This window comes from Triticum urartu, chromosome 3A, assembly GCF_056163025.1.
Source record: "Triticum urartu cultivar PI428250 chromosome 3A, HENAU_Tu73, whole genome shotgun sequence".
NCBI lineage: Eukaryota > Viridiplantae > Streptophyta > Magnoliopsida > Poales > Poaceae > Triticum > Triticum urartu.
Window position 1 is genome coordinate 702,971,692 of NC_141875.1, and position 14,918 is coordinate 702,986,609.

A 14,918-nucleotide genomic window follows, 5' to 3' on the forward strand; every position below is an offset into this window, starting at 1 on the left:
CGGGGAAAGGGAAAGGTGAGCATCAGCATCACCATAGCGCTTGTCTAAGTGCACATGTGTAACGTGCTGGCCGCTCGCTCACATTAAGAAAAGGTATATTGGAAAGTTATCCGGAATGAACGTAAGTCGGGTTGCATGTACAAGGAACTAGAGCCAAAAAAGTATACCGAGGTCAAGTCCCTTCCATGTGTCCCAAACACAAGTTGCGTATATCGGTGTTGCAATGACATGTCAACTTTAACAACAGGTAGTGTACACACTATAGGATTTTGTGGTGGAAAGTGAGTAAGGTTTCAAAGATTGCATCACAAGGACAAAAAGGAGGAAGAAAGTAATTGCTAGTTATGTTGCATAGAAATAGTTGCTATTTATATGTTGAAATTTGCAAATTTTATTTATCTATTGTGTAAATGATGAGGTTGGTAGTTTGAGAAGATAATAAACTATTACAGTATTTGTTCTCGTTATATTTTTTTCATTTACACGATAAAGCTGGTTGAGGAAAGTACTGTTTTATGAAAAGTGTTTTTCACATTAACTTCAGTAACTTCGGAATGTCCACCTCCTCTGGTGTTCCCATCCATTTTCACTATGCCAAAACAAGAGAAAAAATATGTGTGATTCTATAAATAGTTTTATAATTCAGACACAAGATGATCGAATCTGGCGAAACACATGTTACGCTAAATATACTAACCATGGATAACATGCAATACTTATAGCATGTCACTTCTTAGAGACCGGCGTTGACTGTGAAATGAGTGGGCTAGCCATAAATGATTCGCCAGGACAAGTGTGGTGCAATTGAAAGTCAATGAAATGGGTGAAGTTCCCGTCTCAACCAGGGAGAGTCAAAGCATATTCGATCGCTGAAGTATGTTTCAGTGGGCAACCAACAAGTAATATCTTGTACGGATAGAGTAGGATCATAATATATTACGACGAAAATGCTTGCACACGCAGCACAAATGATTATAGTCCTTTCATCATATGCAATGTATCAGGTCTGGCAAGGATGGTTGAGATAACAACCAATGACAATGATCCCTCGTAATGTGGATGCCCGGCCTTGCTGCGAAGACACAGATGACACATACTAGGTAGGGCTAAATCAGGCCCACAAAGAATCCTAGCCAGGTCTAAATCGGGCCCGCAAAGCCCCGTCGGCCACACTGCAGCAGGACAGCACCAACGCTGCCAGCATCCACCCGGTGATCGCGGCTCCCCCGCCTTCCAGAGGCCACGTCGATGACCCTCCCAACTGTCGTCCCACTCAGACCCAGATAGGGCAAGAAGGACCCAGATCTAGGTCGAGCAGGCGCCGCCAGATCGCGCCGACGCATCACCCTAGCCCCAACAGCGACGTAGCCCTCCAGTAGATCGACCACCACAAAGCCGGCAATCCCCGCCGCCTCCTAGGCGCACCCCGCGGCACCGCACTGCCACGCGCTAGCGCGACGCGAGAGGGGAATTTCTTGTGGCCTCCCGGGCCAAGCCCACCGCCGGACGCCTGCCATGGTGGCAATGAGGTAGAGCAGGGGGAGGGCTCGAGGAGGAGGCATCAGGTGCACCGCCGGTCACCCGCGGGGGCGACGCGGTCGTGATTGTGATTCAAGATAGTCATATAGGATGTTTTCTACGATCTATAGGGTATATTTAGAGAAAGTGAGCTCGATGGGCTGGCCTATCAATCAATAATAAACCAACTAGTTGACCGAAAAGTCAGTAATTAAGACTTTCAACTCGGAGCATGATGAGGTGAATGTTGGCCCGGGCAATCTACAGCAAAGATACGCATTGGAGAGAAGAAGCAAGTAGAGCACCTAAATCCCCACAACCATAAGCAGAGCATCACACAAACAGGACTAATAGATTCCCCACTCGAACAAAAAATTAAGAGCACGCACTCTCTACCAGGCCATGCAAGCAACGACGACGTAGGATCACTAAACTCTGGCGAGAATTGCAGCAAAGATGAGCTGGGAAATTGCCTTAATCACCTGGAGTCCTGGCCAAATCTCGTGGACAGAGGGAGGAGAGGAGGGCGCTAGCCTAGTGGAGCGAAGGTGGCCTCGGATTGATAGAGCTTTTGGGGTCGATCGGTTGGTCGTTCTCCCTCAAACGGGGGCTTTAGGCTTTATTAGGCGACAGAGAGCTGCTTAGGCGGGGGAGGCGTAACCGGGGAAAGCGAAAGGTGAGCGTCAGCATCACCATCACGCTTGCCTAAGTGCGCACATGTGACGTGTCGGCCACTCGCTCACATTAAGAAAAGATATATTGGTATGTTACCAGGAATGAACATAAGTCAGGTTGCATGTACAAGGAACTAGAGCCAAAAAAGTATACTGAGGTCAAGTCCCTTCCATGTATCCCAAATAGAAATTGTGTATATCAGTGTCGCATTGACATGTCAACTTTAACAAGTAGTGTACACACTAACGTAGTCGCTGCCCTAACCAATCCACGAGACACTGCCTTAACATGAGCAATGAGTGACCAGGGCTCGCGTCAGGTGCAACTAGCCTCGGTGGGGGGGAGTCCAACCCCTGCACCAATAGCCAACACACGCAGGCGACCATCTACCAGCTAGCAGTACCGGGAGGGGTGGGTGTCAGCCATCAAATCTGGCCAATCAAGATCCATATGGAGGACCCTCCCCCCCCCCATAATATCCGGCACCTCCAACCACTAGGGGGTAGCCGTTACCCATGGACGCCAAGCACCCACCTCCTTTGGCTGCCCGCGACCTGCTACACGACCGCCGCGGAAACTAGATCCCTTGTTTTCTCGCCGTCTTGGGCACACACCAACCACCGCCACTTCCACATTGCCCACTCCACTAGCCGACGGCCATGGAACAGCCAGACGCCCGCGACCCTCGTCGCCCTCGGCCCATATGTAGAATACACACCTGCACTAGATCCCTGTGGTCTAGTCGAGGACGGCCCGCACACAACCACCCGAGAAAAATGACCTCGCAACCGCCGCACCACACCCGAGTTCCAGAGCACCGCTGTGGCGCTGCCAAATGAAGACGTCGCCACCCCGCACACCCGCCATAACGTGGTTGGCCCTTGTGGAAGCACAGCACTTCCACCTCTATGGCCGTGCCGCATGCCTACCGTCATGCATTGCATTGTAGATGCACACAGCATCACCATATTCAATAGCAAGGCAAAGAGAAACCAGATCATGCAATAATATTAGAAAAGCTTGTGTTGTCGCATCACCACCAGCAGTATCTTGCGCAGCTTGCAAAGTCTTTTTGGTGCTTGACACAGGACTAGTCACTCAAACAAACATGGTTGTCTGTCAGGGACTTCGTAAATCGAAGATGAAAGGCACAACCTATATACTTGCACACCATCACTTATTCACCGTTGCGACGATGGACCGCACCGCATGGGACAACCATAGGTTTTGCTATTCACCACTCAACCAGAACAGGCACTCGCTATAGAACCCTAAGGTTGGTAAGGAAGGCCACACAAAATTCCAGGAAGAGGAGCTGAGGTCCGGTAACTCTCTGCATATCTAGAAGGTACTTGTCATCCCTGGTCTTGTAAAGCTGGAGAAAAAAATAAATTAAAGTTAGAACCAAATAGACAGTACATACAATACCATGTTGGTGAATTGTAATTTCTAACACCAGCACTTTGCAGCTTTAAAACATGGGAAGTTATTTCTACCAATATGATGAGTCAGTCGACAATAGTTGTTGGCAATAACAGACACATGCAAGACATAATAATGGTCACTTGGTAACAATTATGAATCAAATATATAGGCTCCAGCAAAATCGTTATTTTATCTAGTGCACTGTGAAGGCGACATTGAGTATAAAAATACCTTTTTTGGTTATTGCAAAATAATACTTTAGTAGTAGAAGGTGTTGCACACCCGAATTTCAAACTTGATCACAACAGGTAGCCTCCTATTACCATCACCATTATCCATGATGGCAGAGTCTTCAACAAAGCTGTGGTTGGCATCTAACAACATATTACTGACCTAAGGAAACCCAGGGCACCACCTGCATTTCATGTTGTAGTCCACATTCTTCTTCCAACAGACACTTATTTCCTTAAGTGCCTTTAGAACCTCAATCACTATCGCATGAGGTTGAGCTCGAGACTGTAGTATAAGTGATGCATTAGCTCAACAGCTGAATGTGCAAAACAAAGGAAAGTAAAGTGGACAGTTTCCAAGACCTGGAGCCCAAGAGCCCATTTTCTTTCAATGCAGTAATATGGCCGCAAGCCACTGCCTTGAGAATCGTTACTTCCAGGAAGATAATTTATGCTACTTGGGCTTGCTGATTCCGATGGAGTAAACTGATTAAAACTCATATCCTAGAGAACAATCCATTCATAAATTTAATAGTGCTTAAACGTTAGTGCATTAAATAGGTCACAGATGATGCAGATGTGGACTAACCATTTCTTGTTGATAGTGAGCCCCCAAATAGCCACTAGTAGCCCGGAACCGATTGTCCAAGAGCAAGTAATATGCAACAGTTTCCTGGAAACTTATAGTATAAAGTTAGTTATGAAAATGAATGGAATGAATAACTGATTTTTGTTTGAATATACCTCATTTTCAACCTATAGCATAGCGATTCACACACATGATATTTATCATATCCCAGATTGAAAAGATCTTGAAGTGTATCTTCGTCAATCTTCTGAAATGAACATCTATTAAATTGGCATATCATTGCCAATGAAACGGTATTTGAATGCTCGATAATAAATTACTTTTTTGATAAATAAAGAGCAGCATTACATGAATTTGTTGATTTCCATAAAAAGGTAAACACTTGACAGATCCAACTTAATCTATAAATGTTCTGTCACACCTTTATCTTATTGAACAGTTTGGGAATGTTGTCATCAAAGAATGGAACAACAACACAAAGAAGAGCATAAAGTATAACGCCACAGCTCCAAACATCAACCTTGGGTCCAGCATACAATTCACCTGAGATAACCTATGCAGAAACACTCGTTAAAGCTATTAACCTAGACGATGTGTGAGAAGAAGCATTAGGATAAGGACTCAAATAATACAAATAATTGAATACCTCTGGTGCAGCATAGTTTGGACTCTCACAGCTAGTCTTCAAAAAATGGCCATCATGAATCACGTTGCTTAACCCAAAGTCAGCAAGTTTCACATTATATTTGGAATCAAGTAATTAGTTTTCTGGCTTTAGATCACGATGAACAACCATGTTTCTGTGGCAGTATTCAACACCAGATATAATCTGTTTATCAAAAATTTAATTGAAAAAACTATTCAGACAGAACCTGAATATGCATTCACACTAGTAGAAAATGGGGCTTCGGTCACAGCTCAACATACACGTTAGTCCCGGTTGCATTACAAACCGGGACTAATGTGAGCATTAGTCCCAGCTCGAGCGGCTAAAGGCATTAGTCCCGGTTCAAATGAGACCTTTAGTCCCAGTTTGAGACGTGAACCGGGACTAAAGGGTGCGATGCCCTTTAGTCCCGGTTCATATCTCAAACCGGGACTAAAGGGGTTCGTGTCTCAAACTCTACCCCCCCGGCAGTGTATCGCCATATCAGTTTTGAAAAAAAACAAAAAAAATGATAAAAACTTCAAAAAATAAAATCCTTCGAGATGTAGTTATATTACTACATCTACTAGTTAGGAAAATTAAAAAACTTAAATTTGGACAGCTTTGCAAAAAAGTGTTATGGAAAAGTAAAACGGCTATAACTTTTGCATACGATGTCGGAAAAAACATATAATATATCAAAATGGTCAGCACGAAAATCCAAATCCGAATTTGACGGCCGTAGGCCGTTTTTCAAATTTCTAGAATCCTCAAATTCTAAAAGAAAAAAGTTATGCTGAAATTTCAGTTTTTTTGGATTTTGGTTAAATCTGGTCAAACTGTGGTCAAACTACTTATTCAAGAAGTATTAGTGTTACTAAATAATTATTTCAGTTTTTTGAATTTTGGTCAAATCTGGTCAAAGTATGGTCAAACTACTTATTCAAGAAATATTAGTGTTACTAAATAATTATTGTTTTTTACAATAATAGTTTCAAACTCAAACAGTGAAACATGTGACTTCATGCTCAAGCTAAACTCCCGAGGGTTAATAGGATTGACATCTTACTATTGTGAAGAAAACAACAAGTGCATACTTGGAAACTAGGGGGAATAGAACTCAGAGGTTAAGCATGCTCAGGCTGGAGCAGTGACAAGGATGGGTGACTGGACGAGAAGTTAAACGATTTGGAATGATGAGGGGTGATTAGAGAATAGAGATTATATATTAAATTGAGCAATTATGAGGGGTGATTAGATATTAATTATAAAATAATTCGAATTTTTTAAAATTGGGAAAAAAATTCAATTTTTTTACCAACCGGGACTAAAGGTGGAGCTCCAGATAGCGGCCACGTGGATGGCCTTTAGTCCCGTTTCGTATTAGATATTAAATTATAAAATAATTCAAAAATTTGAAAATTGGGAAAAAATTCAATTTTTTACCAACCGAGACTAAAGGTGGAGCTCCAGACAGCGGCCACGTGGATGGCCTTTAGTCCCGGTTTGTAATAGAACCGGGACTAAAGAGGGGGGGGTTTAGTACCGGTTTCAGAACCGGTACTAAAGGCCCTATAGGATCGGGGCTAAAGGCCTGGTTTCTACTAGTGTCAATGAATCACAAAGAACCCTTCAAATTACATATTCGCCTTCAGAAGGGATATACCATCTTTTTATGTTTTAAAGCTCAATTTAATTTACTCAATGAGATTAAGACAATCAAGGCATGAAGAATAAGACGCCATTTAAACAAAAAATGATTTAATTAGTGATACTAAGATAACCAAGGCATGAAAAGATGAAGAGGCCAAATGATACAAAAAGAAACCAAAGAATCGACAAAAACAAACAAGCTTAAATCTAATATAGTTAGATGCTATAAATTTTTTAATTCAAAATTCGTTTGAAAATTTCAAGCAAAAAAATCGGAGTAGTTTGACATTTTCCGAAAACCGTGTTTTTCCAGCCCCTCCCGAGAAAAATGTTATCGAGCAAAGACAATTATCGGTAAAACTTAGTCAATGAATGCAAACCAAGCAAATTGATCGCGATTTGCATAATAAACACATGAGGAAGGTCGACAACTAGCAAGCATGTCCATACATTTGGCGGTTGAAATAAGAAGCTCAACATATTGTTATTCCAAAAAATGTGTTCCTACATGGCAAGAGCAGAAAAGGCACCTGCTGGAATATTCGACGGGCCTCATCTTCTTGTAACGGCCTTTTCTCAACAATGTAGTCCAATAGGTCACCATTCTGGCAATATTCCATCACAACAAATATATCCTTTGGTGTCTCAGTGACCTCATAAATCCGGATGATATGAGGGTGAATGAAATCAATGAACAACCTCAATATCTTGATTTCTCTATTTGCTGGAAATAAGATATAAGAAAACAATAAAAGTAAGGTGTTAGACATTGAGCCTATGAAGAAATTGCATACGAAAATTCTACTAGCTAACTCGGAGCAACAACACAAGCTGAACTTTCTTCTTAACCAAAGCCGAATGTATCCTATGCTAATGTAGATTATCTCAACTAATTGATTTAGTGGGAATCAGGAACACACCCACAAGTCTGACCAGCACTCTAAAAGCAGATAACTCGAAATCCTGAACTAGCAAGTCGAATGTATCATAGATTATTGTACAAGGAGAAGGAGGCATACCTTTCTCTTCCATTTCCATAATTTTCATTTTACGACGGTTCAGAATCTTTATAGCTACTTCGTGTCCTGTAAGATTATGCTCAGCAATCACCACTTTTCCAAATGTGCCTGTACCTAACGTTTTGCCCAGATTGTAGCTCTTCAATGCTTCATAATGTCCACCTCCTCTGGTGTTCCGATCCATTTTCACTATGCAAAAACAAGAGAAACAATATATGTGATTCAGTAAAGAGTTTTATAGTTCAGACACAAGTTGATCGAAACTGATGAAACATGAGTTACACTGAATATACTGATTATGAATAACATGAAATATTTATAGCATGTCACTTCTTAGAGACCAGCCTTAAGTGTGAAATGAGTGGGCTGGCCATAAATGACCACTATGGGACATGACTTGCAAGGGCAAGTGTGGTTCAATTAAAGGTCAACGAAATGGGTGAAGTTCCCTTTTTAAATAGGGAGAGGTACAACATATGGGTGAAACGAGTGTTTCTGCATAGGTTATCTCAGGTGAATTGTATGCTGGACCCGAGGTTGATGTTTGGAGCTGTGGGGTTATACTTTATGCTCTTCTTTGTGTTGTTGTTCCATTCTTTGATGACAACATTCCCAAACTGTTCAATAAGATAAAGGTGTGACAGAACATTTATAAGATATGGGTGAAACGAGTAGAAACCAGGCCTTTAGCCCCGATCCTATAGGGCCTTTAGTACCGGTTCTGAAACCGGTACTAAACCCCCCCCTCTTTAGTCCCGGTTCTGTTACAAACCGGGACTAAAGGCCATCCACGTGGCCGCTGTCTGGAGCTCCACCTTTAGTCTCGGTTGGTAAAAAATTGAATTTTTTCCCAATTTTCAAATTTTTGAATTATTTTATAATTTAATATCTAATACGAAACGGGACTAAAGGCCATCCACGTGGCCGCTATCTGGAGCTCCACCTTTAGTCCCGGTTGGTAAAAAAATTGAATTTTTTTCCCAATTTTAAAAAATTCGAATTATTTTATAATTAATATCTAATCACCCCTCATAATTGCTCAATTTAATATATAATCTCTATTCTCTAATCACCCCTCATCATTCCAAATCGTTTAACTTCTCGTCCAGTCACCCATCCTTGTCACTGCTCCAGCCTGAGCATGCTTAACCTCTGAGTTCTATTCCCCCTAGTTTCCAAGTATGCACTTGTTGTTTTCTTCACAATAGTAAGATGTCAATCCTATTAACCCTCGGGAGTTTAGCTTGAGCATGAAGTCACATGTTTCACTGTTTGAGTTTGAAACTATTATTGTAAAAAACAATAATTATTTAGTAACACTAATATTTCTTGAATAAGTAGTTTGACCATACTTTGACCAGATTTGACCAAAATTCAAAAAACTGAAATAATTATTTAGTAACACTAATACTTCTTGAATAAGTAGTTTGACCAGAGTTTGACCAGATTTAACCAAAATCCAAAAAAACTGAAATTTCAGCATAACTTTTTTCTTTTAGAATTTGAGGATTCTAGAAATTTGAAAAACGGCCTACGGCCGTCAAATTCGGATTTGGATTTTCGTGCTGACCATTTTGATATATTATATGTTTTTTCCGACATCGTATGCAAAAGTTACAGCTGTTTTACTTTTCCATAACACTTTTTTGCAAAGCTGTCCAAATTTAAGTTTTTTAATTTTCCTAACTAGTAGATGTAGTAATATAACTACATCTCGAAGGATTTTATTTTTTGAAGTTTTTATCATTTTTTTTGTTTTTTTTTTCAAAACTGATATGGCGATACACTGTCGGGGGGGTAGAGTTTGAGACACGAACCCCTTTAGTCCCGGTTTGAGATATGAACCGGGACTAAAGGGCATCGCACCCTTTAGTCCCGGTTCACGTCTCAAACTGGGACTAAAGGTCTCATTTGAACCGGGACTAATGCCTTTAGCCGCTCGAGCTGGGACTAATGCTCACATTAGTCCCGGTTCGTAATGCAACCGGGACTAACATGTATGTTGAGCTGTGACCGAAGCCCCATTTTCTACTAGTGTGAATGCATATTCAGGTTCTGTCTGAATAGTTTTTTCAATTAAATTTTTGATAAACAGATTATATCTGGTGTTGAATACTTCCATAGAAACATGGTTGTTCATCGTGATCTAAATCCAGAAAACTAATTACTTGATTCCAAATATAATGTGAAACTTGCTGACTTTGGGTTAAGCAACGTGATTCATGATGGACATTTTTTGAAGACTAGCTGCGGGAGTCCAAACTATGCTGCAGCAGAGGTATTCAATTATTTGTATTATTTGAGTCCTTATCCTAATGCTTCTTCTCACACATCGTCTAGGTTAATAGCTTTAACGAGTGTTTCTGCATAGGTTATCTCAGGTGAATTGTATGCTGGACCCGAGGTTGATGTTTGGAGCTGTGGGGTTATACTTTATGCTCTTCTTTGTGTTGTTGTTCCATTCTTTGATGACAACATTCCCAAACTGTTCAATAAGATAAAGGTGTGACAGAACATTTATAGATTAAGTTGGATCTGTCAAGTGTTTACCTTTTTATGGAAATCAACAAATTCATGTAATGCTGCTCTTTATTTATCAAAAAAGTAATTTATTATCGAGCATTCAAATACCGTTTCATTGGCAATGATATGCCAATTTAATAGATGTTCATTTCAGAAGATTGACGAAGATACACTTCAAGATCTTTTCAATCTGGGATATGATAAATATCATGTGTGTGAATCGCTATGCTATAGGTTGAAAATGAGGTATATTCAAACAAAAATCAGTTATTCATTCCATTCATTTTCATAACTAACTTTATACTATAAGTTTCCAGGAAACTGTTGCATATTACTTGCTCTTGGACAATCGGTTCCGGGCTACTAGTGGCTATTTGGGGGCTCACTATCAACAAGAAATGGTTAGTCCACATCTGCATCATCTGTGACCTATTTAATGCACTAACGTTTAAGCACTATTAAATTTATGAATGGATTGTTCTCTAGGATATGAGTTTTAATCAGTTTACTCCATCGGAATCAGCAAGCCCAAGTAGCATAAATTATCTTCCTGGAAGTAACGATTCTCAAGGCAGTGGCTTGCGGCCATATTACTGCATTGAAAGAAAATGGGCTCTTGGGCTCCAGGTCTTGGAAACTGTCCACTTTACTTTCCTTTGTTTTGCACATTCAGCTGTTGAGCTAATGCATCACTTATACTACAGTCTCGAGCTCAACCTCATGCGATAGTGATTGAGGTTCTAAAGGCACTTAAGGAAATAAGTGTCTGTTGGAAGAAGAATGTGGACTACAACATGAAATGCAGGTGGTGCCCTGGGTTTCCTTAGGTCAGTAATATGTTGTTAGATGCCAACCACAGCTTTGTTGAAGACTCTGCCATCATGGATAATGGTGATGGTAATAGGAGGCTACCTGTTGTGATCAAGTTTGAAATTCGGGTGTGCAACACCTTCTACTACTAAAGTATTATTTTGCAATAACCAAAAAAGGTATTTTTATACTCAATGTCGCCTTCAAAGTGCACTAGATAAAATAACGATTTTGCTGGAGCCTATATATTTGATTCATAATTGTTACCAAGTGACCATTATTATGTCTTGCATGTGTCTGTTATTGCCAACAACTATTGTCGACTGACTCATCATATTGGTAGAAATAACTTCCCATGTTTTAAAGCTGCAAAGTGCTGGTGTTAGAAATTACAATTCACCAACATGGTATTGTATGTACTGTCTATTTGGTTCTAACTTTAATTTATTTTTTTCTCCAGCTTTACAAGACCAGGGATGACAAGTACCTTCTAGATATGCAGAGAGTTACCGGACCTCAGCTCCTCTTCCTGGAATTTTGTGTGGCCTTCCTTACCAACCTTAGGGTTCTATAGCGAGTGCCTGTTCTGGTTGAGTGGTGAATAGCAAAACCTATGGTTGTCCCATGCGGTGCGGTCCATCGTCGCAACGGTGAATAAGTGATGGTGTGCAAGTATATAGGTTGTGCCTTTCATCTTCGATTTACGAAGTCCCTGACAGACAACCATGTTTGTTTGAGTGACTAGTCCTGTGTCAAGCACCAAAAAGACTTTGCAAGCTGCGCAAGATACTGCTGGTGGTGATGCGACAACACAAGCTTTTCTAATATTATTGCATGATCTGGTTTCTCTTTGCCTTGCTATTGAATATGGTGATGCTGTGTGCATCTACAATGCAATGCATGACGGTAGGCATGCGGCACGGCCATAGAGGTGGAAGTGCTGTGCTTCCACAAGGGCCAACCACGTTATGGCGGGTGTGCGGGGTGGCGACGTCTTCATTTGGCAGCGCCACAGCGGTGCTCTGGAACTCGGGTGTGGTGCGGCGGTTGCGAGGTCATTTTTCTCGGGTGGTTGTGTGCGGGCCGTCCTCGACTAGACCACAGGGATCTAGTGCAGGTGTGTATTCTACATATGGGCCGAGGGCGACGAGGGTCGCGGGCGTCTGGCTGTTCCATGGCCGTCGGCTAGTGGAGTGGGCAATGTGGAAGTGGCGGTGGTTGGTGTGTGCCCAAGACGGCGAGAAAACAAGGGATCTAGTTTCCGCGGCGGTCGTGTAGCAGGTCGCGGGCAGCCAAAGGAGGTGGGTGCTTGGCGTCCATGGGTAACGGCTACCCCCTAGTGGTTGGAGGTGCCGGATATTATGGGGGGGGGAGGGTCCTCCATATGGATCTTGATTGGCCAGATTTGATGGCTGACACCCACCCCTCCCGGTACTGCTAGCTGGTAGATGGTCGCCTGCGTGTGTTGGCTATTGGTGCAGGGGTTGGACTCCCCCGCCCCCACCGAGGCTAGTTGCTCCTGGCGCGAGCCCTGGTCACTCATTGCTCATGTTAAGGCAATGTCTCATGGATTGGTTAGGGCAGCGACTACGTTAGTGTGTACACTACTTGTTAAAGTTGACATGTCAATGCGACATTGATATACACAATTTCTGTTTGGGATACATGGAAGGGACTTGACCTCAATATACTTTTTTGGCTCTAGTTCCTTGTACATGCAACCTGACTTATGTTCATTCCTGGTAACATACCAATATATCTTTTCTTATTGTGAGCGAGTGGCCGGCACATCACATGTGCGCACTTAGGCAAGCGCGATGGTGATGCTGACGCTCACCTTTCGCTTTCCCCGTTTACGCCCCCCCCCCCTGCCCCCTCCCCGCCTAAGCAGCTCTCTGTCGCCTAATAAAGCCTAAAGCCCCCGTCTGAGGGAGAACGACCAGCCGATCGACCCCAAAAGCTCTATCAATCCGAGGCCACCTTCGCTCCACTAGGCTAGCGCCCTCCTTGCCTCCCTCTGTCCACGAGATTTGGCCAGGACTCCAGGTGATTAAGGCAATCGCCCAGCTCATCTTTGCTGCAATTATCGTCAGAGTTTAGTGATACTACGTCGTCGTTGCTTGCATGTCCTGGTAGAGAGTGCGTGCTCTTAATTTTTTGTTTGAGTGGGGAATTTATTAGTCCTGTTTGTGTGTTGCTCTGCTTATGGTTGTGGGGATTTAGGTGCCCTACTTGCTTCTTTTCTCCAATGCGGATCTTTGCTGTAGATTCGCCCGGGCCAACATTCACCTCCTCATCCTCCGAGTTGAAACTCTTAATTACTGACTGGTCAGTCAACTAGTTGGTTTATTATTGATTGATAGGCCAGCCCATCGATCTCACTTTCTCTAAATATACCCTATAGGTCGTAGAAAACATCCTATATGACTATCTTGAATCACAATCGCGACCGCGTCGCCCCCGCGGGTGACCGGCCGTGCACCTGACGCCTCCTCCTCGAGCCCTCCCCCTGCTCTACCTCATTGCCACCGTGGCAGGCGTCTGGCGGTGGTCTTGGCCTGGGTGGCCACAAGCAATTCCCCTCTCGTCGCGCTAGCGCGTGGCGGTGCGGTGCCGCGGGGTGCGCCTAGGCGGCGGCGGGGATTGCCGGCTTTGTGGTGGTCGATCTACTGGAGGGCGGCGTCGCTGTTGGGGCTAGGGTGATGCGGCGGCGCGATCTGGTGGCGCCTGCTCGACCTAGATCTGGGTCCGTCTTGCCCTATCTGGGTCTGAGTGGGACGATGGTGGGGAGGGTCATCGACGTGGCCTCTGGAAGGCGGGGGAGCCGCGATCGCCGGGTGGATGCTGGCAGCGTTGGTGCTGTCCTGCTGCAGTGTGGCCAACAGGGCTTTGTGGGCCCGATTTAGACCTGGCTAGGATTCTTTGCGGGCCTGATTTAGCCCTACCTAGTATGTGTCATTTGTGTCTTCGCAGCAAGGCCGGGCATCCACATTATGAGGGAGCATTATCATTGGTTGTTATCTCAACCATCCTTGCCAGACCTGATACATTGCATATGACGAAAGGACTACAATCATTTGTGCTGCGTGTGCAAGCATTTTCGTCGTAATATATTATGATCCTACTCTATCCGTACAAGATAGTACTTGTTGGTTGCCCACTGAAACATACTTCAGCGATCGAATATGCTTTGACTTTCCCTGGTTGAGACGGGAACTTCACCCATTTCATTGACTTTCAATTGAACCACACTTGCCCTGGCGAATCATTTATGGCTAGCCCACTCATTTCACACTCAACCCCGGTCTCTAAAAAGTGACATGCTATAAGTATTGCATGTTATCCATGGTTAGTATATTTAGCGTAACATGTGTTTCGCCAGATTCGATCATCTTGTGTCTGAATTATAAAACTATTTATAGAATCACACATATTTTTTCTCTTGTTTTGGCATAGTGAAAATGGATGGGAACACCAGAGGAGGTGGACATTCCGAAGTTACTGAAATTAATGGGAAAAACACTTTTCGTAAAACAATACTTCCTCAACCAGCTTTATCGTGTAAATGAAAAAATATAACGATAACAAATACTGTAATAGTTTATTATCTTCTCAAACTACCAACCTCATCATTTACACAATAGATAAATAAAATTTGCAAATCTCGACATATAAAATAGCAACTATATCTATGCAACATAACTAGCAATTACTTTCTTCCTCCCTTTTGTCCTTGTGATGCAATCTTTGAAACCTTACTCACTTTCCACCACAAAATCCTATAGTGTGTACACTACCTGTTGTTAAAGTTGACATGTCATTGCGACACC

At 42.8% G+C, this 14,918-nt stretch overlaps 2 pseudogenes; one reads left to right on the plus strand and one right to left on the minus strand.

Annotated features, from left to right (window-relative positions):
* Positions 1 to 3,454: 3,454 nt before the first annotated feature.
* Positions 3,455 to 7,939, minus strand: LOC125547256 (carbon catabolite-derepressing protein kinase-like; annotated as a pseudogene).
* Positions 7,940 to 9,850: 1,911 nt separating this feature from the next.
* LOC125549326 (carbon catabolite-derepressing protein kinase-like) lies at positions 9,851 to 11,662 on the plus strand (annotated as a pseudogene).
* Positions 11,663 to 14,918: the final 3,256 nt, after the last annotated feature.